The 27,286-nt window shown below is 38.2% G+C and overlaps 1 protein-coding gene across 22 annotated transcripts in view; it reads right to left on the reverse strand.

The window, feature by feature from the left end:
- LOC112461730 (voltage-dependent calcium channel type A subunit alpha-1) overlaps window positions 1–27,286 on the reverse strand; it is a 106,883-nt gene that overhangs the window by 70,028 nt on the left and 9,569 nt on the right. Inside the window, exons 1-2 of one of the 22 annotated variants that reach the window (XM_025027088.1) lie at window positions 9,279–9,599; window positions 7,843–7,939 (exon numbers count right to left, since the gene is read on the reverse strand). The exons of 19 other annotated variants lie outside the window; for them this stretch is intronic. The gene's annotated coding sequence lies outside the window, so the exon portion shown is untranslated. Of the gene's footprint in view, window positions 1–7,842; window positions 7,940–8,014; window positions 8,058–9,268; window positions 9,600–27,286 lie in introns of those variants that run through there. 2 more of the 22 variants (XM_025027087.1, XM_025027089.1) reach the window with 2 other exon arrangements.

Genomic DNA, 27,286 nt, shown 5'->3' on the forward strand with positions numbered 1-27,286 from the left:
CGCTTAACCGCACGATTGTATCATCCTTAAGAGTTTCTGTACATTCTCTGAAAAGCTTTTGAAATAAACGAGGATATTTGTTTTATATTCGTAATTAATATAGCTATTTGTTTTTACATTGCCACATTTCCTTTCAAAGATAAAAAAAAATAGAAATCATGATTTTTCAATCAAATAAAAAAATATTTTTTTATATCTAAAAAATCTTTTTTACAAGCATGAAAAAATTAAATTTACAAATTAATTTTTATGCCATTATTGGGGGTAATTCCTCTCTTTCATTTTCATAGAAAATTTATTTAAATAACCGTATAAAAGAAGGTGCGTCAGAAAACAATTTATTGTCCAATTAAATTTGATTAATTGTCATAAATGATTTTTTAAAATATTTGCTTTTAGTAACATTTATTATAAAATTACGTAATACGGTTCATCAAAAGCGCCTGTTAGCAAATAGCCGAAGACAGGTATACCAGCGGAGCAAGCAGGTAACTATATACCTATTGATCGTTCATTCATGTGCCGCCCTTTCGTCCTCTTAGCCCCTCGTTGCCCCATCGAGCGACTTGTGTATCCCTCCCTTCCATTCTATCCACCGCCATTTCCACCACCACTGTCGCGAGCGACGTCCACCATCGCGATTCCATCGACGTCGCTGTCGCCGTCGTCAGTACCGGCTTTAAAGATGATCGGGACAAGCAGTCCAGCTTTAGGATACCAAAGTGAAAGCAACGTTTCAGCTATACAGGCTTCAGATTGACGCGCAGCTATTTCGATATTACTTTACCTCTCCTGACTGTCATAGTGCAACTTTTTGCAACCTCTACACGACTTAATTATGAAAAGTTTCTCTGTCAAAAATCACATATTTATTTTGTTAATAATAAACGTAGACAGAATTATATAAAAAGATATTTCATAAAAACTATCCTTATCTTGTTTCAAGAACAGGATGTTAATACCTAGAGAATGTTCTTGAGAAGTTTTAAGAAGTTCTACAATTATTACATGTCAATTAGGCATCAAGTATTTTTTCGGAAAGCTATTGTTATTAAACTAATGTTTCAGTTTTTTTAACTGATTTTCTCCGAAAAATACAAGCTTTACTTGAGTTGGAAAAGGAGACTGAAAAATGTAGTTTAGGATGTCGCTGTATTTAATTGAAATCGGCATTGGTCGTCGTCCTAACTGTTAGGGAGGGAAGTCGGGCTTACCAACTGTAAACCTACCCCTTCTATGCTCCTCTCCTCACACGTGGCGCTTACGTACTCCCACGCCTGCCAACTCCTAAAAGCAGCGGGGTGCCTGAATGATCACAATTTACGTCGACCAACGCACCACGAAAGCGAATAGTATATTTTAGGCGCCGACACTTGATGCTATAAATAAAGTTACCTTGATCTCAGGACGTGAAAGAAGTTATCAGCTAATAATATATTTAAATTTTAGGGTATCTTTCGTAAATTGTGATAAGCAACGCAATGGAAGATTTTTAACAATTTCTAATACCTATAAGTATATCATAAATTATAATTTTTGTATTTATTATTTTTTTATTGCACTTTAATCGATTAAGCTCCATGCTATGGCCGGAACAATCATCGTTGATCATCATTATTATTAACGACTATCATCGACAGTCATTATCATTATTATTAATAATAAATTTATCGTGATATTTTGAATAATATTCCTCCAAAAATCCTCTAACAAAGATATTTAAAAAATGGTTATATACAGAATACATAATCAACTGGGAAATTGCTGAAACAATTGTTATTTTGTAGTAAACTGACAGAATAAAATTAATTAAACATTATACTGTAGAAAACTCGTTGTTTTTATTAACATATTTATTTATCGACACATTGCAAAGAGAATATACATTTACAAACTTGTAAAAATAAACATTGCTGAAAATTTGACTGTTATATGTGGTAACGTATTATTCAGTAACATGTATTCAAAAGATTTCAAATAGTTGTTTCTATATAAAAGGAATTTATTCGGAATTCTCTGAAAAACAGTTACAATTATTATTAATGTTATAATGTATCTATATTTATAGTAATTCTCGAAAGTGCCTCGATATGCAAGATTTTTATTATTTCGAAAACATCATATATCATTGGAGCTTACATATATTATGTAAGCAATTAAATTGTTGACCAATTTTTATAACATAAAATGTTTAATTCATCTCACTCTGTTCATTCATTACAGAATAATAGCTATTTAGTTTCAGTAGCTTCTCAATTGTCACCTTGTACCCTTGTACGTATAAACAGCTTTGTGTGTAAAGCTCAGCATCGCGCATTTGCATATTTTCACGTTTCGCTATTGTTGTACCGTCATGTTTCCCTCAACGTAACGGTAGTATTATTGTCGCGTGGAAATTATCGAATTGCGACACGACAATGCGCGGAAAGCGGGTCGGTCGACGTTGCGCCAGAAATTGATTTGTCGCGCTCGTGAGCGTCGCGACGCGGCGCGTCGCGTCGCGTTGCGTCGCGTCGCATCGCATCGCGTCGCGTCGCGTTGCCTTCTAATCTCGTCGTTCGCGAGCGCGATTGGCTTCCTTCGCGGACTGGAGCGATTCCGGAGTACGTGCGTGCCGAGGGGATCGATCGATCGAATCGGGAGACCGGGATGGTACACGAGGGAACGCGATTACGCGAGAGAAGAAACGGTCGCCCGGCACGATCCCTAGGCCATCGTTGATGAAAGTTACATAAGACCGCGACGTTTATACGATAAAAGGACCAGAGTCAACGTCTAATAAATTAAACCGGGCGAAAGTGAAATTAAAATTTTATATATATACGCATAACAGTTGGTCATTAACGAAGCTAATGTATGAGACACTCTAAAATAGTGACAGCGCAGTAAAGTAGTGACAAAGTAGGGCATTTGAGAAATAGAATATCAGAGATTTGATAAATTAGTGTAAAATAATTAAAGAAGTAATGTTAAGGTTCAGTTAAGCGTAGTTAGACATTTTAACGGAGTTATATATAGATATCATGTTTAATGCTACATTATAAAAAAAAATATAAATTAATAAAAGTAAGTGTAAAAGAAGAAACATGAAAAAAACAATGTTTCTGAAACGAAAAAGAGGACATTTTTAAATAAAATAACCCAAAACTCAGTAAAATTGAGAAAAAACATTAAAATTTTAAAGTTAACATTTTAAAGTAATAAACAGCATTATGAAATTATAAAAATAGATAAAAATAATAGAAAAATGTACACATTAAAGTAAATTTAATAATTATATGTATATGTAGAATTCTCTTTTACTGTAATAACTATTACTATAATACTATATACTTAATAACTCTTACTGTAACTAATACTGCAAAATATCTTAACAGACTTGTTTCCAAGTTTAGGTTAGTTAATAATCAAGATGAAATTCCGCTCATTAACCAAAATCCTAAATCCTTCCGGCTGTGTATTTTCAACTCGACGTGCGAGGATGAGGCAAAAAATAAAACCAAAAATTTTCTCGTCCGTATGTTTTTAAGGGGAGGGGACGGGAGGTAGAGCGAGGATGACAGATCAGATAAAAGTTACAGTTTAATTTACGTGTTTATATACGCGGCACAACACCAATGTAGAATTAATCTACTTATTTTCATTAAGCTAAAAACCTTTAATACTATTATGGTGGCGTGTGCCACCATCATGGCCGAACAGATTAAAGTTGTAGGATTTCGTTCTTCGTAGCTCACATGATTCGAAGATTCGTTGATTTTTCTGCATGTAGATCAAGAGTAGAATAGTGATGACACATAATGTCATTAGTTATTAATGGAGAAGTGGTCGCTAATGATATATCTGTACCGTTGCCCTCAAGAATTGGAAAAGAAATAAGAAATTGTAATGACACGCGAAGGGCAGAGCTCCAAATGGAGATGGGCGAATTATTCGGGTAGCAACGTTTGCTGGGAACATGATAACAGATTAAATGCCGTCAGAACATACACGTAAATACCTCTGCTAAGAGCGCAAAAACCGGAGTATTTCGAGGAGTACTCAGCATGTCGTGCACGGTCGCCTACTGCCTTAATTAAAGCGATAAATACTGCACGTAAAACAAATTCCCGTGGAATTAGGGGGACAACAATAATTCGAAGTGGAGCGTGTTACGTTGTAGTTGCAATATGTTCTCAATGAGGAAGAATTAATCCCCTGTTATGCTGATTGAAGATTTAACGTTGAAGAACTATGTACAATAATTTCAATAATTTCATGTACAAGAATTATTGAGAAGATTAAACAAAATAATACTATAAAAGCTCTCCCCTCACATATACTATATTGTCATTTATAACATAAAATTGTCATAAATATCATAATTTCTTGTTGTTTTTTTTTTAAGCTTTTCTAAGAAAGATATCAAACGAAGCTATCAAAAAATATTGGGTAAATTTATTTTCATAAATTATAAGAAATTTTCCTAATTATTAATTGTTGTTAAATCATTACTGTTAATTTAATATATTAAGATACTTATCTTTTTTTATTATAAAAAATAAAGATCAAATTAGCGAAATAAATTGTTTCCTCGCAACAAGTGATTTAGTGGACGTATGGCTGACCATTATCGACTTTATCTACTGACAATCGAGTTTCATATGTAGCATTTTTAACAAAGACGTTCCTACATCGACTTTAATACAATGTCTTATTAGTGAATGTATGGAATACACGGAAATATTTGTGATTTGATCTGTCCCGTCTTGTTGATGTAAACATTCTTCAAATTTCAAACAGCGACTAGTATTATTGTCGCCTCGAATCGGTTGACAAACCGATTTATGTTTTTCTACTCAAGGTTATCGTACGAAACAATCAAATTGGCTTTTGAAAATCTTACTAAGAATTACTGTTTACCCTCTAACAGCTATTTCGTCTATTTATATCTATTTCTTGTCATATTTCTCTCTGTTATATATATCTTATATGTATATTTCTCTGTTCCTCTTTTTTGATTCATGAGCTTTTGCTCGCGCTACGAACTCTCGTGAAAGTCGTGCCAAAAAGAATCACTCTCGCGATCGCACGCAAAAGCATCCTCGTTACCCGCGCTAACCAAACCGGAAAGTGAGACACTCGTAAATACTTGCCAGTATGCTCGAAAGCACTCTTACGAAATTGTTCAACAAATCATAACTTTAGTTATTTGACCGCGATAAACGATATTTAATCGGCGCAAATTTCTTTTTTATTATAATATTATAATATGATAATCAATTTCAAAGATTTTATATGCTGTAACCTAATTCTTTTGCAAGATCGTTAACATGTAAATATGAACGTATTTAATATATCTGTAACTTGATTATTTTGTTTATAATTCTTTTATATGCAATTATGTATAAGCACAATCTCATGTTATACGTTCAAAACATCTTCTATAACTGATTAGTTGTATTAAAAATAAAATGAAATTTAATTGAATATCTTTAAGTATACATGGTAAATATCAATCAAGAATATTAATTAATATTAAAGCTCATTATAAATTTATAAAAAGTTAAAATATTTGTCATTTCACCGAAAATTCGAAGATTTTTTTATTGATCTCGCAAATCCAAGAAAAAATGTTTAGATACGGGAGCAAAGATACGGAAATGAGACTTAAGACCACCTCCTTCCAACATATCCTTTAATTGGTTTCGAATCCAAGCGCGCGCGCGCGCGTGGAATAAAACGGAGGAAATTTGCGAACAACAACGTGAGGCGGAACGATGAGAAGCGCCGTGCCAAAAGGGTCCTTTCATACCTTTTATGAATCCCCCCGAGGAGCGTTCTATACTGTTTAACTGCTCCGTTCTGTTTCATTGGCCAAGACGACAAGACGATAGTTGACACGCTAAAAGGCTGATAGCACGAGCAAAATAAATGAGGCCATCCCGTTTAAAGAGAGAGAGAGAGAGAGAGAGAAATCGTCAATTTAATTTTACTATTTTTTCTCCTTGTTAATATATAGCAATAACATTATTAAAAGTAAAATCACAAAACGGAGATGAACAGCGAGAATAAAACTAAAAGAGAAATATATTTTACTCTGAAAAAAAATTTCTTATAGAAAACTATCTAAGATAATAATAAAAATGAGTGGCAACAAATAATTAAATTGTGATGAAGGAAAAAGTACAGCATGAAATTTATATCAGAGAGAACCAAAGCGATGCTCCATATTTAAGCATTGTAATCTAAGTAAAATCTAAGTAAACTTTCGGTAAATGCAATTTGCAATTCTCTTCGCGCTTTTTCAACATAATGACTGAAACTCAAATTTTGGTGTCATTGGTAATTGAATATAAGCCGGCACGAGTTTCCGAAGTTTCGCGTTTGCGTAATTGGATAATATGTTCTAGCAGAAGAGCTTATTATTTTTGCATCAAAATGGAAAAATAAACGACGAATATTATAATAAATTATTTAATTATGTAATAAATTATTTAATTATGGAAACTTCGAAAAGATTACGTTAGCACAAACACGCGTTTGATTGTCAATTATACTGAAATTTGGGCTATAATATGACAGTTAACACAAAGAAAAAAACATTAATACCACGGAAACAACGCTATATTAAGAAAGACTTTCGTGTAATTTGCTTAAACAGAGATAATTCTAGTAGTTTTAAATACTATCCTTCCAAAATTCGTTGCATATGTCAACCTAAATTTTTTTAAAAAAGACACTTCTTTGTGTATTTAGCCAAAACATTTTAAAAAATATTTTACGTGTCATAACCGTCTATTGCCTATATATGTATCAAATTTTATATAAGTCTTTATTTATTAATTTCACAGAAAGTTTTATAACATTATTTTTATAAAAGACGTTTAATATATATTTAAATTCAACTTTCTCAATTTCTTATCATGTATGACAATTGATGACAATTATGAAAAAAATTGTATTCAACTAATTTGTTGTCTGAAGGAAACTGGCAGGAGGTCTCTGAAACGATTATCACGACACTGCGGTTTCACACCAAACCGGCTCCACGATCCTTAGAACGAAATATCTCAAAACAAGGACGAGAAATTCCGTAAGCATTGTGTCACTATTGTGATATTTGTGATGCGTGTGTCCCAAGAGCGCGAATTAACAGGATATAAAACCAGTTTCACGCGGATCGTCATTGTTAAATAAACTGCCTTGTGTCACATACCGCATTGTTTCGAACAAAGGTCGCTACGCGCGATTGTACTTCGCTAGTACATAAAGCCGGTTTCATAAGTTTTGTATAGATGATTATATCAATACCGAAAGAGAAAACGCGGCGTGAAATCGACATGCTCTCAACACGTGATCATAACTAGAAAGTTGAGGAAAAAGATAAATAGTCAAATAAAATCCGATTGCGATACTACAATCGATCATCCTACGCATCCTACCAACCGGAAAATATTTGTTGTAGCAAAATATTTCGCACGCACGTGTGATTAGGTCATCGTCAAAGATAAATGTTGAACGGTGATTTGCGAGTAGAATAGAACCGGCGTAAAAACGGAACTCCATTCCGATACATTTGACGCTGCGTGCTGCGTGCTGTGTGAAACCAGCTTAAAGGTCAGCCTTTAACCCAAACGTGGCCACTGCGATGGCCGAGAGATCCCGGCCAGCGGGGTGGCAAACGCATGAGCTCGTTCACGCTGTGGCGTCGGTCGGACGTTCGGTCGGATTTCAGGGTTCGAGCCGGCTCGCCGAACCGCGAAGGATCGCGAGGACATTACGCGGGATCGAGGCAAAAATAGGGAGCGAGCGAGCGAATTATAGGAAAACGAGAAACCTGCTCCGTTTCACCGGACTCACCTCTAGAGGGAGGCAGGGGCTGGATGCGGCCATGTTCCTACATGCGTTCGAGCCTCTGCCCCGGTGGCGATCCCCTCTTCTTCGTGCTGTGGCACCACTTTACAGAAATAGAAAAAAAAACAGAGGGTAGATATACAGACGAATTGGGGCAAACTGCACACTGCACACTCACGACGGCACCCCGGCGATCGACGTGCACAACCAACCCCCCTTCTTCGAAATACCGGTGAGGGGTGCAGGCGGGCGGGCGGGCGGGCGGGCAGAGGAAGGCGGGGGGCGGAAAACGGGGGGAGGGGAAAATAACACCAACGCAGCACCTTTCGCACCCCTTTTACTTTTTCGCTGTACGCTCCTCCTTTTTCGCCCGGATTATTTTTCTCTTGTGTTTCACGGCAATTAATGACACTCTTCCTCCAAAAGGGGAGATGAGAAGAACGGAAGAATGAGAAAGAGAGAGAGAGAGAAAGAGGGAGAAAAGAGAAAATGAGTGGGAAAGAGAGACGGGACAGTCAGAGTGAGCGAGAGAAAGAAAGAGAGAGAGAAAGAGAGAGAAGAGTGAAGAGAGGGGGGATCCTCTCTCCCGAGCCCTGAACTCTCTCGGTATCCTCGGAGCGTGCACTACGACCACCGGCAGCGGCGGCGGCGGCCACTATCTTCCTTTTCTTCTTCCTCGTCTTCCACCTCCTCGTCCGCCGCCTCTCTTCTTCCGCTCCTTTTTCTTCGTCGTCGACGTCGTCTTTCCTCCCTTTCGAGCCTCCCTCCCCTCCTCTTCCCTCCCTGCGACGCACCACAGCACACTCTCGGCGGCTCCTCTCGCGACGACGGCGAGGAACGGCTAGCTGCTTCGCCTCCTGTGCCACGTCCTCGTCCTCCTCCTCCTCCTCTTCCTCTTCCTCCTCCTCTTCCTCCTCCGCCTCCTCTCCGTCCACGTCCTCCTCGGCGGCGGGCGCTCCTCCTCGTCTTCTTCTTCCTCCTCTTCGTCGTCGTCGTCGTCAACCGCCACTGTACCACCGTCGCATAACAAACACCCCGGCGGCCGTCACGGTCTCGATGACACCAACACGATGACGAAAGGCAAAAACGGAAAGATAAAAAACAGAGAGACGAGAGACAGGTGGAAAGAGAGACAAAGTGAAAAAAGAGTGAGTGAGAAAGGGAGGGAAAGGAAGAGGAAATATCGAGGTTCGCGAGATTGATTGAGGAGAGGGCTAACGAGCCCGACGCTTTCTTTTCCTCGCGAGAGCCCGTTCTCACGAGGGCGCGTTTTCTCCTTCCTGCCGAGGCGCGGTACACCCCCGCGGGCAAGGGAGAGTCACCCTCCGCGAGTCAACTCCGCGCGCACTCGGCGAGCACTCGACGGGCGAGTACTGACCCGACCCGAGTTACGCGGCAACAACGACAGTGGAACCGGGGCCCGTTTTCGTACCAGCACTAACCACCAAACCACTTCTTCTTTCTTCCTTCTCTTCTCTTCTCTTCTCTGCCGCCTCTTCTGCCACTCGCGCGCGCCAGTCGCTTCTCCGTCCTATCGTCCTCCGTTTACAGCTTCAAGCAGCAGGTTCGAAACCCACTTCGTCTCCGATCCACGCAAACGTTCTATCACTCTTCGACTTCGACGGCACCTTCCCTATAACTACAACCCCTGTCCGCTTCACTCGGCCGGAAGTTCACACACTACCTACGTTCCCCGAGCGTCGGAGCTCGTGGCCACAGCGGGACGGTCGCTCGACTACGCTCCCTCGCTCTTCCACCACCACCCGACCGCCGCTCTCGCACACACACACACTCTCCTTCTCTCCATCTCTCTTTCTCTCTGTCTCTCTTTCTCTCGGCCCTCATGGCCATCTCCTCACCCCTCTTCTCACCCTCTCCAGCGTTTCCACCACCGCCGTCTCCGTTCGCCCACCCTCTGCCCGTTCGCTTATCCTTGTCGCGCCAACAATCTCTGTCCTCCTCACCGATAACTTCGACCCCCTTCTACATATCGTTATCTCCCTCGCGACTATTTAACTATCACCAGACTGTCTCCTTTCGTTACACTGACGTGGTCTCCTCCGTTGAACGGAGTTTATCTCTCGCTCTCACGCTAACGGCACGGCAATCGTCTTCGTCGCGCAGAGCGAGCTTCGCTCGTTCTTTCCAGGAATCGCCGTCTCGCTCCTTCCATCGGTGTTCATCCCTCTCTGGTGTATTTCCCTCTTTGTCTCTTACAAGCGACACGACGACTGGTTCCTTCTTCGTCTGACCTTCCATTAGATGTCCCTTTCTACTGGATGAGCTTGCGCTCACTCGCACTCCTCTAGCAAGTCCCTCTCAGTCGCGCTTACGTATTAACCCCCATTCGGAGGACGCCAGGACCGGGTTTCTTTAAAGTGATACCCTAGGGTTATCTCGATAAGTATCTCAAGAATTTTTATCGTGTACTTCGACCCAAGATGATTTTATTTAACTTTTTTTTCGAATTTTGTATGAAAGGCATATATTTTACTGCCTTCACATAAGTTTATAGTATTAAACTGTTTTAAATTACACTATTAGATGTTAATTATATATTATAAAAATAATAATGCTAAAATAATAATATACATATCACTTATATATTTTAAATATTATTTTTATATTATAAAATTTAAATATCCAAATAAAATAAATAAAAAGAGATAAATTCTGAGAATATTTAATAACTAATTTTCAGTAATGTAACGCTGAAAAAGTTTAATAAATTGCGAACTAATAAATGTCACAATTAATTAACTAAAGTTGTTATATAAAGTTGGTAGATGTGCTAGATAAAAGTTTTCGTATGCCTAATCGAATAAGCGATATTATACTGCATGTAAATACTTTGGAAACGACTATATGTACCTAGAAACTATTTCTAATATACAGCAGCGGTTATGTTGACGTTTATCGTTTATGATGAAATCGACAACACAAATTAAAGAAGTTTGAATAATATTTAAACTAATATTATATCTTAATATTGAGAATATATGCGTTATTAAACTTGAAAAAGATAAATTAAACTCTAAAAATAGTTAGAATTGTTGATTTATAAATTGACGCGGTTCTTCAGTTTGTATGTATTCATTTAATTCGTAATTATGCTATAAAAAGAAACTACGTTACTTTGAATTAGAGATAATTTTACGTAAACAATTGACATTGTTCATATTGTTTGGTGTTTATGACACACAAAACGTGATAATAGAATATAATTATAAATCTTCTGAGGTTTGATTTTATTTTATACTTATATATCAAAAGATAAAAAAGTGTTTTTTTCGCGTTTCTCTCTAACGAGAGTTGCAAGAAGGTAAAACAACGTAATCAAATTTATCTTATTTTTCACTATTTTAAAATGTCACAGGGACTATGTTCGAGTTGTAAATATTACATACGTTATATTTTCAGACATAAAAATATATATCCATAAATTATCAAAAGCCGAGTCAAAGAAATGAGCGTACTGCGAAAAATAATGAGATTTATTGAAAAATCAAAAAAGGAACGAGCTGTAATACATTTTTTCCATAGTTGCATAAAGGGATAGATAACTGCCTTTTGACGAGGGCTTTCTTCTGCTTAACCGATTATTCGAGTAAGATAAATAGCTATCAAGACAAAATATACTTTCGCTCAGCCGGTGGTACATGTGCTACCTTCCTCCACTAATCGTGTTAATTTCCATTTATCCGTTCGCAAGTTTAACTGGCGGGCTTTTTCGAAGCTTAGACCGCAAGCTCGTCGAGTACCACCAGGTGTCACCGTACGCGAGCACACCGGTGTGCGTGCCAATTCGCGAACGTGCGTGAGCTTTCGCTCTCGTTTGTGTGCGTCGAACCGATACCGCCGGGGGTTACTGGTGCATGCGCCCTCTCGCTTTTCAAGGGTAGGGATGAGCTTTTTCGCGTTGCACTCGCGTATGCAGCGAGCTTCGGGCCCCGACACCTCAACGGTAATAGAAATAGTCGTCTCGTACACGTGGATTCGTGACCGCGTTTATAGAATTCCAGGATACCGAAAAGATCAGGCAATCGTCAAAAATCAAAGAAATTCGTTGGAATTCGATGAGATGGAAGAGCGCCCCAGAAAAGAAAGGCGGTTCAACGCTCTCAATACTCGAGGAGCGTTAATTGGCCTTGCCGCGAATGAAACGAGGTAACGGCCTGGGCCGTGCCGCTGCTAAACGGTCACGATAAATTCCGGCGTACAGCGCTTCGTTATCTGATGACCGTTTTCTTGACGTCTCGTAGAAAGGTGACCGGAAGTCCACGCGCGTCGGCGGAAAGTCATCGTCCACCTAGCCATAATTCACTCGCGCGTGAGAACTTAATTAATTAGACGCGAAGCGAACCGCGTGATGAAGAGGTTTTCATGTCCTAAGTATATTGTTTATAACTGTTCGCCAAGAATTAATTTATTAATTCTTATTCAAAATATCTAAATTAAGAATTTATTTATTAACTCTTTTACTAATATTTATTATTAGAAGCTGTTAAGAGTGCTCATTAAGAATTAATAACTTTAATCAAATATAAATACTAAATTATACGATTTGAAATGATTGATACAGTCATCTTTTTAGAAATTAAAAAAGATTTCCTAAAAATAGTACAATAAAATCGTCTTTATTTAAAGCATTTGAAAGAGGATTTTGAGGTCATATTACTTCATGAACCATGTTGGACCACAACAAGGACTCTAAATATCCTCTGGTTGCCGTATTGTAAATGAGCTTTAGTTACGAATGTACTTTGCCATCTTCCATCAAAAGTTACTCGTAACTTTAGAACACATCAAGATATTATGCAAGCCGAGAGTTCACATGAGGTTGCTCCGATCAACTGCTCTGATCAACTTCCTTTCAATCGTGAATCTTTTGATGAGTTTCAAGAAAAACTCGGCTTTGACAAAGGGTCGATGAAAGTTTAAAAATTTGTAATATAGGATAAGTTTATAACTTGGTAATACAGGATTTGAAATATATATATTTAGAATGTAACTTTAATCCTGAACACAAGTGGTCGTACTGTTCTCTAATCCCGATTATTCCGATAACGCATTTACGTTATCCCCGAAAATTAAAGGATTATATATTCGGCGCCAAATGCGGGATATAAATCACCAAACTCCAACTCCCTCCCGTCTCCCTCTTGTTAGGCGAAATAACGGCATAACAGCTCCGTAAATTGCAACTTGTTATTACATCATTTGCAAAATAGAAAGCAATTGGATTCCCTGACCTAACGATGTAACAAAACACCGATTGATTTCGTTCTTTTATGCCCGTAGAACTAACTAAATGAATCAGCCCACTGTTTTTGGAGGCAACTCTCCCTCCTTACTCTTTCCTCTATCCCCGAATAACAAACACAAAGACATACGGAGGGAGAGAGAGAGAAAGAGAGAGAGAGAAAGAGAGAGGAAGAGAGAGAGAGAGAGAGAGAGAGAGAGAGAGAGAGAAAAAGAAAGCGCTCGCGATGGCCGCGCGATTCGACGTGTATAAAGGAATCGGCTTTAAATCTGCGGAGCCCGCGAACGAAGACGAGGGGATGAGCAGAGGACTGAAGAGGGAATAAAGGGAGATGGGATTGTCAGGGGTGGCAGCGGTAACGGCAGCGGCGGCAGTGGTAGCGGCAGAGAGTGCAGGGGCAGCGTTCTGGGTTTCTGGGTTCGTCCTCCGTCCCCTCGCTCTCGTCCGTCCTCGCAACCCACGGTCTCCTCCTCCTCCTCCTCCTCCTCCTTTCTCCTCTACCTCCTCTTCGACCCCACGAGGTTCGGAAAGGCTGCTGTGCGCGCGGCGCACGAATGTGGAACAGTAGGTCAGCGCACTCCGTGACCCCCGCCTGCCGCGGCCTACCCCTCCTCGGTGCATGCACCCTGATGCGATACGTACGACTAACCGGCCGAACCCTTCTTGTCCCAGTCCCCCCCCCCCGTACCGTCCCTACAACCGAGCGCTCTCGCGGCACCCTACTTCTTCCTCTTTGCTCCTCGCTTTCCCTCTTCCTCCTCTTCCACCTGCAATGGGCCCGCGTCTCATCCCGCGACCGATTGCGTTCTGTCGTAGGGGTGAGTTTACGCGATTCAGTTCCGATGAGAGCCTCCCGACCGAGCAGCCGAAAGCGAGAAAAAAGGTATAATATCCTGTACACAACGTTTTCCCCCGGGAAAACGATTACCCTCGCGATGAGCGACGAAGGGAAGCGGAAAATCAGTTTTCTGTTATCAGTTCCGTTATCGTAATGTTTGCCAACTACCATTCATAAAATTCGTGATGATTATCACTGAAAGCGAGAGAAATTCTGCACAGGGCATTTCTTAAGAGAGATGATCATGCGACGATTGGAGTGGAGATAGTTCTATTAATATAGAATATAGCTTTACACTATTTGCAAATTACTCTTTACAGTAGTCACTCTTGATAAATCACCTAATGAAAGCGAAGGAAGATAAATCTTGTGTAAATAATTGTCCATGTTGAACGACAAAAGATATGGAACGATTGCTATCTCTTACAATTATTTGACTCTGAATCTCTGGTCTACATAGCGATAATATCATAAGTAAACGGCGGATTTTTATGTAAATATATATTTTTATAAAAAAAAAACAAATAAAAGATATTAAAATTAAATATTTTAAATAAAAGAAATTGCAGATCACGTTTGATGAGATATATTCCAATCTTAATCCTACTTTTCCACCCATCTACTTCTTATCAAAATATATATTTCCCTAAACATTCGCACACTGATTACGATAAGCAGTCGAGCTTAATTCTCTCGCTTCTCTGGATATTTTCTTGAATGTTTACTTTCATGTTGTTTGTATCAAGTTGACATCCTAAGATAAGATAAGCGAAATTCTGAAGTATTTACGTTTCTTCGTAATTATATATCTATATCTCGATTCACTTTTCCTCTCTCTTGTAGATAATAATTAAACTCTGAATATTATTAAACCATGATATTATAAATAAACTATTTTCTTACAGTATTTCATAGAAATTTCTTCTTATTCTTTCTATATTTACTCTCATTTTTCGCTCATCTTCATTATTCGATCACGACAAGCGCTAAATCGTTTCGAGACCATCGGTAATTCTTCTCTCTCACGAGACTCATCTCTCCTCTCAGCGAAACCGAAACTGTCGCGTTGATACCAAGAGTTACGAGGTATCCGCCAATGTGAGGATTCGGCATCCTCGCCACGTACTTTAAAGGTTCATTCGCGGAAAATCGATTTGCCGGGCCGCATTCCTCTGGAGGAAAATATTACCCGCGCGCCGTCTCTTCTCCCCGTCTAATGCGCACGCTCGTCAGATTTTACGTTCCAGTAAACGCGAGATTATTGTCTGCTTTCCGCACGCACGCGCTATTATTTACCGCCGACAACGGATCGTCGACAACCACAAATGTACCGACAATTTTCAGCCATTGTACAAACGTAGCGAGCGCGATATTCAAGCGAGGAAGATTTCAATTACTTTAAGTACCAAAATAAACGTCTCGTAGAATTGCGACGACTTATTCCGCACTTTTACGAATTTCTGATATATTTGTCGTGTAAGATATTGATAACAGTCAATTTATTTAGATAAAACAGATCTAATTTCAAGATAAAATTATATTGCAGCATTACTTCCTATTACGAATAAGTTATCGGACAACAAATCGAGTAAGCTTTTAACAAATACTTGCGCTCGAGCCTAGAATGTAAACTTTCGCTCGACTTCGCTCGACTTCGTCGTGGAAACGGGGTCCACGTCAACGTGCCCCCGCATGTTGGAATCGATGGTGTTTGGCACGCCAGACGTTTATTTTCATGATCGGTCAAGCTTCAATCTCGATCGAAGACTATTCAAGTTTTCCGACTACCTAATAATTCTATTTCGTAAAAATAAGTGTCGCGAGTTGCATGACAATTATAAAAAAAATACAAACGTATTTACAATTTTCAATTATGTGACTTGGTCAACATAATTTTCCCAAAAGTATTACAAGAATGTCGATTATGTTCGCTGCAATAATAAAAACTATTTGGAATATTGAAGATTATCATTATGTCAGAATATTTTTATAATCCTTATTTTTATTTAAAAAGCTCGTTTAATTTCCGTATTTTAATATCTTCTCTTTTTCGTTCGTTTTCAAATCTTTTCTGGGCGCCCCATTTCTACAAAGTTTCTTCTCAATTTTCTTTCGCGCCATTATATCATCCAATCTTTACTTGCTTCCTATTTCGCCATTTAAACACAATTTCACGCCGAGGCTTCCGCTTTAATTCCACGCAATCTACACTCTCCTTGCTCTTCGCGATATTCTAATTTTCCTTCTCCTCGCTGGCATACCTTTTTCTTTGACCTGTTCTTTTAAATATTTCAACGCTCCGTTACTTTCGGTTATATGTACCTCAAATACCATATCTCAATTCCTGTATCCTGTCCATTCTATTCTGCTATACTGCGCCTCTCGATGTTCTGCATCCTAGTCCATTTCTCATGTCTATCTATCTCTTCCCACTTGTTTTTAAATTTTGATTGAATAACAATCGACCCATATATCACTACTCTCTCGTACATTCTCAATTTCTTGTCCTACACATTCGTGTCGATTCCGATTTATACGTCGTTTGTAACAGAGATAACAATGCATGATGTGTTACTGGGGTATAGCGTAACGAAAAACATTTTACTCCCAACCATTTCACGCTACAACAAAAATAATAACCCAGCAACATTAAATAGCGTAACATCTTATGCTATATGTATGCTGCTTGATATATTATCATCTACGACTCGTCTCGGTACTCGTTTTCCCATCAAAAATTTTTTTCAAGATTTTATATAACGATAATCTTTTTTCTGATCAGCCCGATGTTTACACAAGTTCCTCTCTTTAAATCCGTTCAAATCCGTTGAATCATGCATCTCCCAGAAAGATCCGCGGGATTCTTCTTCCGAGAAAGTGTGTTTCGACACGCACCACATCTATAGCTATCAAAGATGGGAATCCACGGGAAACTGAACCGACATACACGTTTTCACGTCGAAACATGACGTCAACCAGTCGACGACGATCGATGCTATCAGTCCGATTGATATCTCTGAAAAAAAAGAGAAAGCGAGGAGCCGCTACACTCGCACATTCGCGCTCATCGATCTGTTTTTCCATCGTGCCGTGAAGAAAAACCCTCCTTATTAATATCCGTGTACTATTTTTAATCCGATATTATTAACCGCCGCCGTTACCACCCTACCGAGCACGTGACGTGCGCTAATATATATAGAAAAAAATCGTCGATGCTAAACCTCGCGCATCGGAGAAACAAAATTCCATCATAATACTGGTTGGTGGGACTCTCGTTATAACGGGTTTATATGAAGTATAATAATTTTTTTGTAATAAACGCTATATACTCAGGGATAATCAAAAAGTTGCTGAAACTATTGAAGCAGAATTTTCGGCCTTTCCGTATAAAATTTATTTCCACATGTTCATAAATGTGTATTCCTTTTATTTTATTTCTACATATTCATAAATGTGTATTTGCATTATGTGTTAATAAAAATGATGAAATTTTTCTATAGAGCGTTTAATTTATCTTGCTTTGTCCACTTATTACAAAATAACAGCTATTTAATTTTCGATTATAACCCAGTATTACATAACATATAACTCATATCTTCCTGATATAAAAAACGCTTCCGTAATATTACAAAATTATATTTAATATAATTTCGATATATTTAAATAAAATAAAATTTAATATAAAATTTTAACAAACACCATTACAAATGTAGAATAAAATACTCTTGTGAACATATGAAATAACTTCGTTATAACAAGATTGCATCCAGGATTATTGTCCACAGCGATATACACTTGTGATTTGACGTAACGAGATTTCAATACAAACTCGATTTGAAACTTCGAATCGGGACAAAAGGTTCTTTCTTTTTACTCAGACTCGCAGTTCAGTTACAGATAGTTATCTATGTAATATGTGACTTGCGATTGGCTATAATAGTCTTTAACAAACAACATTACTGCTCCTTCTTCTTCTTCTTAAAGACGCGCACGTCTCGCTTTTGTTAGAAGCAAATTAATAATTCTGTGCACAATTTAATTTGCGATGTAACGTAAAATTTCAGATATTTGTCCTCCTCTCAAGCTCAAAAGATAGCATAACCAAGTAACAAAGATTCGCATTACATACTTTTATATACCAAACCGCGTTGTATTCTTAAAACAAGAAAAATTTCCAAGCGGTCTCTCCTCAGACGTAGCATCCTTTTACCTTTGAAAGTTTGCGGAACGCCCTTCGCCCCGTGTAAAACAATTTCCATCGTCCCTTTTCGGAGGATTTCCGACCGGACGCACGTAAAGGCAAAAACGACAGTCGGAAAAAGACAAAAAGGGACAAAAATTGAGAATCGAAAGGCAACGATCACGACAATGACGGCTGTCACGAATGCCTCGGCATTCGACCTGCAGGTGCAGAAAACTTGACCGAGTTTTCGAACCGTACGCGGCGCAGGACGACCCAGATTTCGTCCATCGCTTTCCCTCCACTGCTTATACTCTCTCTTTTTCACTCTCCCATCATTCGCATCCCCGGCCTGAAAGCCTCCCTGCGTTTTCTCTTTGTCTCGTTCTTTCTCTTTCTATGTCGGTGGCTACCCTCCTATTACCTACAAACCCTCATGCAACAGTGCCGTTTGCGTGGGGGATGAACCTCCTCTGGGTGACATTTCGGATCACGCAAAGGTACCATTGCGTTTTGTTGATTCGGTCGGGCTCGAATAAAATATAGATAAAAGTCTCAAAAAACATGATATTCGCTGTAAATAATTCATGTTGCAAAAAAAATGATACTTGCGCATTATAATTCGTCTAAGCAACAATTGTATTTCTTTAAATCACGCTACATAATTAAGTAGTAAAGTTCCAAAAATTATTGCACGTTTTATTATTATATAGCAAATATTAATTGTTTTTTTCCATCAAAAATATCAAATGTCAAAGATAAATTAGCAGACCAAAAAGATATTGCCAGCTTATTTTTAAACTCGTAAATGTTAATTGATGTCGTTGATTGCGGAATTCCCGAGAATTAGTACTCTCGTTAATTACACAGTTCGTTTCGCAAACGTTGCGTGTCGTTACGTTCGCCCAGAGTCGAAAAAACATGAGAGTCCTGAGAAACGAAATATTCGAATCAGCAATTAGGGTTTTCCGCCAAGCTAATTCGCGATTAATGCCAACGCGTTAACACTAACGAATTAACTTCGATCACTTGTTATATTCACGCCATTGATGTCAGCGTAGCTTTTAATAACTCGCCCTCAACTCGCCGTTGTTAAATGCACTTGGTCTCTTTTACGAACAGCTATCATTCGCCCAGCTTCTATCAACCCCATAGTGTCGCGCGTCAAGGGTGAATACTACCGACGCGAATATTGTTGAACGCGAGAGTATCGATAACGAAGTTCCGCGTGCTCGTGAGAACGCTCGGAATATTAATCTCCTTTTTGTACAATTGCGTCGCTCCTTTCATTTATCGTCGAAAAGCAACACAATATTTATTAATAGCATGCGACGAGATAATTGTGAAAGAAATCACAAGGTGAAATCAAGAAAAAGAATATAGGATTAACCAATAATTATGATTAAACGTAATTAATTACCGCTAATTAACTACCGAAAATAAAAATCACATAAACACCTAAAAATATGTCTTCGATTAACTGTGATTAAATTAAAGTTATCTTCATTACTGATGTTTCCAAAAATTCCTTCGAATTATCTACAGATACCGCGAATATCTCTGACGAAAATATCTAGAGATATATATCATGCATGTGATTAGCAGTAACTATTTCTCGGCGGTGTTCTATACCTATAATTATCCGCACATTTATTGCCACAAATTTTTACAGAGAATACCTGCAATTTTCAGAAAGCTTCCCTCGATGATGATTCTCTTCAATTATTTGGATACCGTTATGGATTCTCTTCAGACACCGCGACAATCAAGATATCCGATATTGTCACGTGTATTTTCGTTATTCGCGTTATCAGACGCGGTAGTAAATAAACCGCGAGGCGTAAATTGAGCGACGCAAATTGATTAATTCGTCGCCGAGTATCTCGATGTTTACGGGAGTATCGATTGCTAATGGCTGTTTGCCTGGATTTCAAGCTCTCATGCGGTAGCAACTTCTCTCAATAATACACCTCCGTATAAAGTCCGTATAAGTCAGTCTGAACGGCGCGAGGATGGACTTCTCCCCTCGTGGATTCCAATGGAACCGGAAATGGCGCGCTTATCTCCCAAGGGTACCGAATCCAATTTATTTCAGGAGAGATGACTGCGGCGGCGTGTGCGTGCACGCAGAGAATCCATAGGGCGTCGGTCATGCGTACAGCAAAATATTACACATGCGCGGCGTTACGCGTTTTATTTTTGCCCTTTCTAGAAAATAGAGTAGTGCGTTGGTATCCGGTATACCGTTCGCGAATAAACCATACTCGAATGTCGAAAGTTTAACTGAAAGGTGATACATATATATATATATACACACATATATGTTCTAGCTAAAAAGGAAAACCAAAACAGTGTGCATGCAAAAATGCGTGTATAATACGAGAGAGATCCGCAAGAAATTTGCAAAAATATTTTTATGAAATCGCGACGCTGATAAAATCTGCTGAAGAAACAGAAAGATCGAATGCACTGTTGATAAAATCAGATTGACCTATTTCCTCAGAAAACATTATTCCAAAGTAGAAGATCAAATCGCGGCAATTAAATATAATGCAAGACAGCTCGGACATAAAAAGAGCAGTTCGGGATGTTAAATTCTTTGACCGATTTTTAAAATCGAACCACTAACATCAATATCTTTCCAATTAAATCCGGCATGAAAATATCTATTAAAATAAAATCTATTTAAAACCGAGCAAGGAATTAGATTTTGTCGACTATTTGGATCAATTATTATAGAATTAAATTATTATGGACTATTAAATAAATAAAGCATTTTAACATTATTATTTAGCGGCATTTGCATTATTATTCCAAGACATCTGCAAATAAAGTGAGTTGCGGTAAGTCTAGCGCACCCTGTATATAATATGATTATCAGCATCGGTATCGCGTGACGTCGCTCTCTTGGCCAGGAATTATTACTCCAATTATCTTAATTACCGCGGTTCCTGCACTTTTTCGTATACGAAGGTAAAATCAGAGCAGTAACTGGAGATTGAGAACGAAATGGAGGGAAAAAAGGGGTAGGTTAGACAATTCTCGTTTTTGCTATCTGTCAACCGGAGCAATGCTGAGTTCACGGGAACTTCACGAGGAGTAACGATATATACGCCCGAAGAAGAGAGAATAATGTATTGATATCAGCATCGAATAATATATCAACGACTGTGAATATTTATATTTTATATATAGGTAACAAAGTCAAGTACTAAAATTGTGAAAAATCGATAAATCGGAAAATTAAAAGCCGCACTAGCTTCGTATCGTGATATAAATCGTAAAATAGAAAACCAAGTATCATTATTGACACGATTTCGTAAAATACAATACTTCGCACTTTTATATTTGCATCAAGCTCATTATTTATGTACTTCTGTAATCAATAGATATAAATATCATCTGCCTTAAGCGTCAGCAAGATAATGCTATTCAACGATTACTGCATTGTTTATTGTCTATTGATACTATTTTGTTCTCATCTGTCCGACCTAGAGAGAAGAAGAGGCGCTCCCGAGAGAATTGCGCACGGGGAATCGGCCGATCGATTATTTAGAATTACCACGTTCGCGAAGAATATCGCGTTATTACGCCATTACCTCGACGTTACAAAGAGACTAATAATGTACGCGGCAATTAATGCACGGAATTAATATAGTACCCCACTTATATCCGCTGAGTAATTAATAACGTCTTCATATTATTGATATAATATCAATCATGGCAGAGTTACCTATAATCTTCCATCATTCGCTTACACATCTATTAATTAATGCAATTAATGACAATTATTATCAATAATAACAATTATTACTATCAGTATATAGTAAGGATTGCATAAAATGTTTTAATAAATCTCTCGAAGTCATAATAAAGAAGATTAGCAAAGAAGATTTATCTTTATACATATCATGAGTGATAATGCAGTTTTTATACGATCCATACTATTTTCTATTATCTATTTAACTAAAATTTTGATTTTTTGCAATTATGACACATTTTGGAAATACGGTTCGCAATTCCAAGTACACATTTCATTAAGAAGGGGGATATGACTTGCGGTGGAAAGGGAGTGACCTGATATCTAAGTCATTAGGCGCGGAAGGGTTAAGGGCCGCCTCATCGCGACTGCATTGTTCATTCTGAATCTCTTCCTCGTTCCCCATTTTCATCCTTCTTCCCATTTAGATCGTATCTCGACGAGACAATAAACGCAACGAACTGTACCGCACTCGTAATTAAAGCGAACGGACCTGCACTCTTCAATAAAACCGCCGATTAAAAATAGATTTAAGCAGATTTACTATCTTAAATAGAAAATGAAGAGTACAATGATATATCAAATATACTAAATTTGTGAAATATGGATATACATACTTTGCTTCGTTTGAAAGTATAAAAAAAACTGTATGTTTAATATATAATATATATATACCATATATATATATATATACACACACACACATCTTTATTTCAGCTATACGCCAAGAAAGGACTTCGTTTACAATTCTTACTTAAAACACGCATCCATCCACACCTCAACCATCTTTCTTCTTTACATACCCGCCGCTATACAATTTTTATTTACAACCGCTCTAGCTGTTTCCATTACTGTTTCCCTACTCACGCTCCTTCCTAACTTATCTCTTCCTCTTTTTTCTTTTCCTTTATCCCATCTTTTTTATAGCAATGTTTAATATTAACTGTATGTTTAATATTATACTCAATAAATATTCTCCAGCGTAAAAATTACTGTAATTGACGATCACGGTCGGTCTCGCTCCGCGTGTACTTGACGCGAGACACTACCGTGTCTCTTGATTTCCATTACTCTAATAACCATCCGAGTTCCGAGTTGCTTTAACCAAAATAATAAATAAAAATAAACTACCTCGTGACAGAATAATTTTATTTACATTAATTGAAGGTACGGAGGACATGGGAATATGACTTTATCTAAAAAGTCATCCGCGATAATATTCCCACAGGACTATTTTCAAACGAGACCTGATCGTAGAAGGTTTGAAAGAAGATTAAAAAGAACAACAAAAAGCTGAAAGACGATCGATTGACAGGGATTAGGCGGAATATGGGACGTCGAACTCTCGACTATCTACTGCCATTCTCCCTCGCCACTCTCATTCCTCAGCCATTCCCATCCAATCAAACCGCTGACAGGTAGGTCGGTGTCGTGGAGATTGAAGATAAGTTGTCGCACAGTAGGACGACTTTGGATAATTTTACATCACATCCACGCGCGGATAAAAAAGCGTGATTTTTTTTATACGTTCGCTTAGCTCTACGCCTTTAACCCTTCCGCCGCCAAAGGCGAAGTAATGAGATTACTCCACAAAGCAGAATTAAGGGGACCAGAAGCCTTTGAAGAGCAAAAAAACTAACGTTCAGAGACTGATGTTCAAAGGTGGATCGCGAAAGTGTGACAAAGGGATCGAATGACGACTTTAGTAAACGCCTTCCAAATATATGGGACACAAGAAATTTGAATGGGAAATTTGGAATGGAAAAAAGAAAACAAAATTGTGACATATCATATCAATCATAGATATAACGTGTAACAATTTTTTCAACAAAAACAAATAAATGTAAAATAAATCAAGCTTTCCAAATCTTTTACTAGAAAAATATAAGAAGAGATGTATGCCGGCGGTTTTATAACACCTAGATACATCTGTGAGACGTAGTTGTATCTGTAGAATACCTTTGTTTTCTGGCTACGTTGCATCTCGGCGGAAGGGAAAACCAAGCAGGAAACGCGAAAACAGAAAATGCAAACAAACTATTTTCCTTCTGCCGGGAATCAAAGCGGAAGAATTGCAGCATCGTGGTTGCACGACGTGATGTTTAACTTATATTAAACGGCTACACTTAATTCACGCGTCAAGTACGACGGCACTTCTAGGGAATCCTCGCGTTACAAGGTAAATAAAAAACATGAACAAAAAGTTTCACGCTTGTTCAAGAAGATTACTGCAACAGTAACCTCTTTGTTGCAATTTGTCTGAAGCAGAAGAATTTTCTAAACGAAAAACTTCCCTTTCCAATTGTAAGTAAGGAACGAATTGTCATGATTAATCTTTTAGAACATAATGCAAGGTAAAATAATAAAATACATAGCCTGTGTATATTGTAAATTCAATGAAAAGTTATCATAACGTAATCAATTATCGAAAACGATACTCAGGCAAGCATTGCTTTCTTCCGCGTTTCTTTTGAATACGTTCGACGTTCTTGAGAAAGAACGGGTCCAAACAGAAACAAAATGGCAGATTTCCCTTTGCGAAAGTTTTCTTTAATAATACGCTGAGCTTCCTATGTTGAATGATCGCTCGCAATTGTCATTTGAAATAACTTGAAGCAAAGCAGGCCAATATACAGACAAGTATAATTAATTTAACCCGATATATCACGAAATAACTCGAAATATCTTAATAAATCACGAAGAGGTGATTCACGATAAATAAGCGATATATTCGTTAGTTAACAATTGATCCCGCTTCGATCGGCGCGATTCGCTGAAGAAAAGAACATAAAGAATAGTGGGCTTCTGCTTTTAACCCTCTCGTATCGAAAATACTGTAGTTTCTTTCTAAAGTAAATACACATAGGTAATTAAAGCATATCATAGTCAACTAAATTAAAGTAAGATAAAGTTCTCAGTCTTCTTATTTTTTACTAGCAAATAAATTCAATCATTATTAATTTCAACATTCGATTTTTATCATACCCAATTATTCGTTCTTCATTCAGAAAAATAAAAAGTTCTTATCATCTTCATTATTTCTATAAAATAAAAAAGGTTTACTTTTGTATAAAGAGTTGATATTTTCCAGTTCGCTTTGTTTCTTATCGTTATCATATTAATTGTTGTCGTTGTCACCGGTCTAACTCGATTTCGACGATATCTTGCAAATTGAAATAACTATTGCGTGTAACAAGAAAGACATGTCTATCCTTGCTACGAGTTCATCCATCCCCCTCGTCGAACTTACGTTAAAGGTCGAAAGTCACCGCGTATTACGCGGGGATAACGTACGGCAGATAGGTATGCTATGTATGTGCTGTATCTGGCTACTAGTTAGCTCAAATGTAACGTCATTTCAGAAGCATGCCAATGACATCAACGACGCTATTGGCATCGATGGTATTTCAACCATCGCTGTTTGGAATCCAAACAAAAATCCCGGATAACGGCTATTACAGCTGGCATTACACGGCTCTCTTAACATTTCACATACGTTAATTAATGATTATTTTAGATATATATTATTTACGGTACTCTTCTGCGGAGATACGTAATATGGAAACAATTTCATTAACAATCGAGATTAATTAATTTTCTCAATTAATTAATTATAAATCGAATTATGTACACTGAGTACTAAAAATATTTTCTTAACGTTTTAAAATTGTGCGCGACTCTCGTTATTTTCTTTTTGTAATTTTTTAGCAGCACTTATATTTCCTTCCTAGTTTTATGACCCAACTTTAGTTAAGTTCACACTCCTCGCTTCCGAAACTTTCTTGCTTGTTGTTCAAGCGTGCGCTCCGCTTTCCGGTAAGATACCGACTAAAATTTGTAATTAATTACATTAAAAATAACGAAAAGTTGAACGAGAGCAAACATACGTCGGAATGGATTCCGTTCATCCTTAGGCCCATGTGCCTGATTTGAAACAATAGATGAAACGAGTCGTCGGTTTTACCAGGAAATTTTCATTGTATCGGCGCAATTTGGTCTCGTTGCTTCACGCTTTTCCAATAGACTCGACTCGACGGGGGGATCGATTTCTCTCGATATAGCAGAGCGACGATGACGGTGACGAAAACAACGTCGTTGGCCTGCGGCTTTCGTCATTCGCCGGGGTAGCCCGCTGTAACGTCGCATCCGCGCGATTATATTGTACAACACAGGGGTGGAGAATTTTAATCGAATCACACGATCGGTCTATCAAAGAGCGGCACCGCGATAACGTCACGTCCGTATCAGCCAATGAGGATCGACCTAGAAATCATAACGCGTCCTCATAAACGTGCCATGGGCTTTCTATGGCTAAAAACCAGTCGGCTGTCCACGAGGGACTGCACGGAAGATAATTCGGTATCGCGGGTAGATTTTGTCAAGTGACTACCTTTGACGCCCCTTCGGCTACAATTAAACGACAGATTTATTTAGAGCCTAAAATTGTATCTTCTATCAAATTTTTGAGAATTAAAAATTCTCCAGTCCATTTAATTTACTAAAAATAAAAACCATTAATTAATGAGTTCAATTGAAATTCGTTAATTCTGCTAACGGAGAGATTTTATCGGTTAACTATTTTAGGATGCAACTGAATTTTTTCTCATCTTTCTACTTAAATTTAATCACGTATTTTCTCTTCCATGCACGATCTTTCAAACGGCGTTAAATTCATTAGTCTTCTTTTTCGTTAGAAGTATGCAGATAATTTATTTAAGGCGGATACGCTATTATATTGTATACGTGTTTACGAGATATAAGAGCGAAGGAATTACGATTTAATGGAACCTGATGTGAAAAGCTCCAGCCCTAGAAAGATATCCAGCTGAGCAGACGACGTAGAAAAGCCCAGCAATATGCGAAAGCACGTGCCTTTTCTATCTATAACAATAATTTCATTTCCTTCGATCGCGAAGACCCTATATCACCGTCTGTCAACAAACAGACAAACGTCCTAACTCAATAGGGCTGTCAACATGAAAGAGCCGAATTTATTTTGGTATATTACACCCTCTTTAATAGCAATCTTCAACGAAACGACACTTTTCTTTCCTAATTCTAGAAAAATATATTAGTATATTGTATTGCAAAGATTTCTTTGATATTCATTTCAAGATTCTGACAAAATTCAGACACGCTTACAATAACTCAAATTCCACAAACTGTACATCCATCTCATACCTGCCTAAGTCATCTCTCATACTATCTTATACTTCTTATCTCGGACTTCATATATATCAATTCGAGAAGGCCCCTTAAAACCAGATAAGCCGAGCGATCGTTGAGGGAGAATATACCGAGCGGAAATAAAGTCCGTCGAAGTTCGCCGCGCGCGCGGTCAGTCCTTTCCTGGCGGAAAGTCCGGCGCGGGAGAAGGAATATAAATCCACGGGAGAATCGGAAGGAAGT

The sequence above is a fragment of the Temnothorax curvispinosus genome, unplaced genomic scaffold, assembly GCF_003070985.1.
Source record: "Temnothorax curvispinosus isolate PA1 unplaced genomic scaffold, ASM307098v1 QBEX01011703.1, whole genome shotgun sequence".
NCBI classification, from domain to species: Eukaryota; Metazoa; Arthropoda; class Insecta; order Hymenoptera; family Formicidae; genus Temnothorax; species Temnothorax curvispinosus.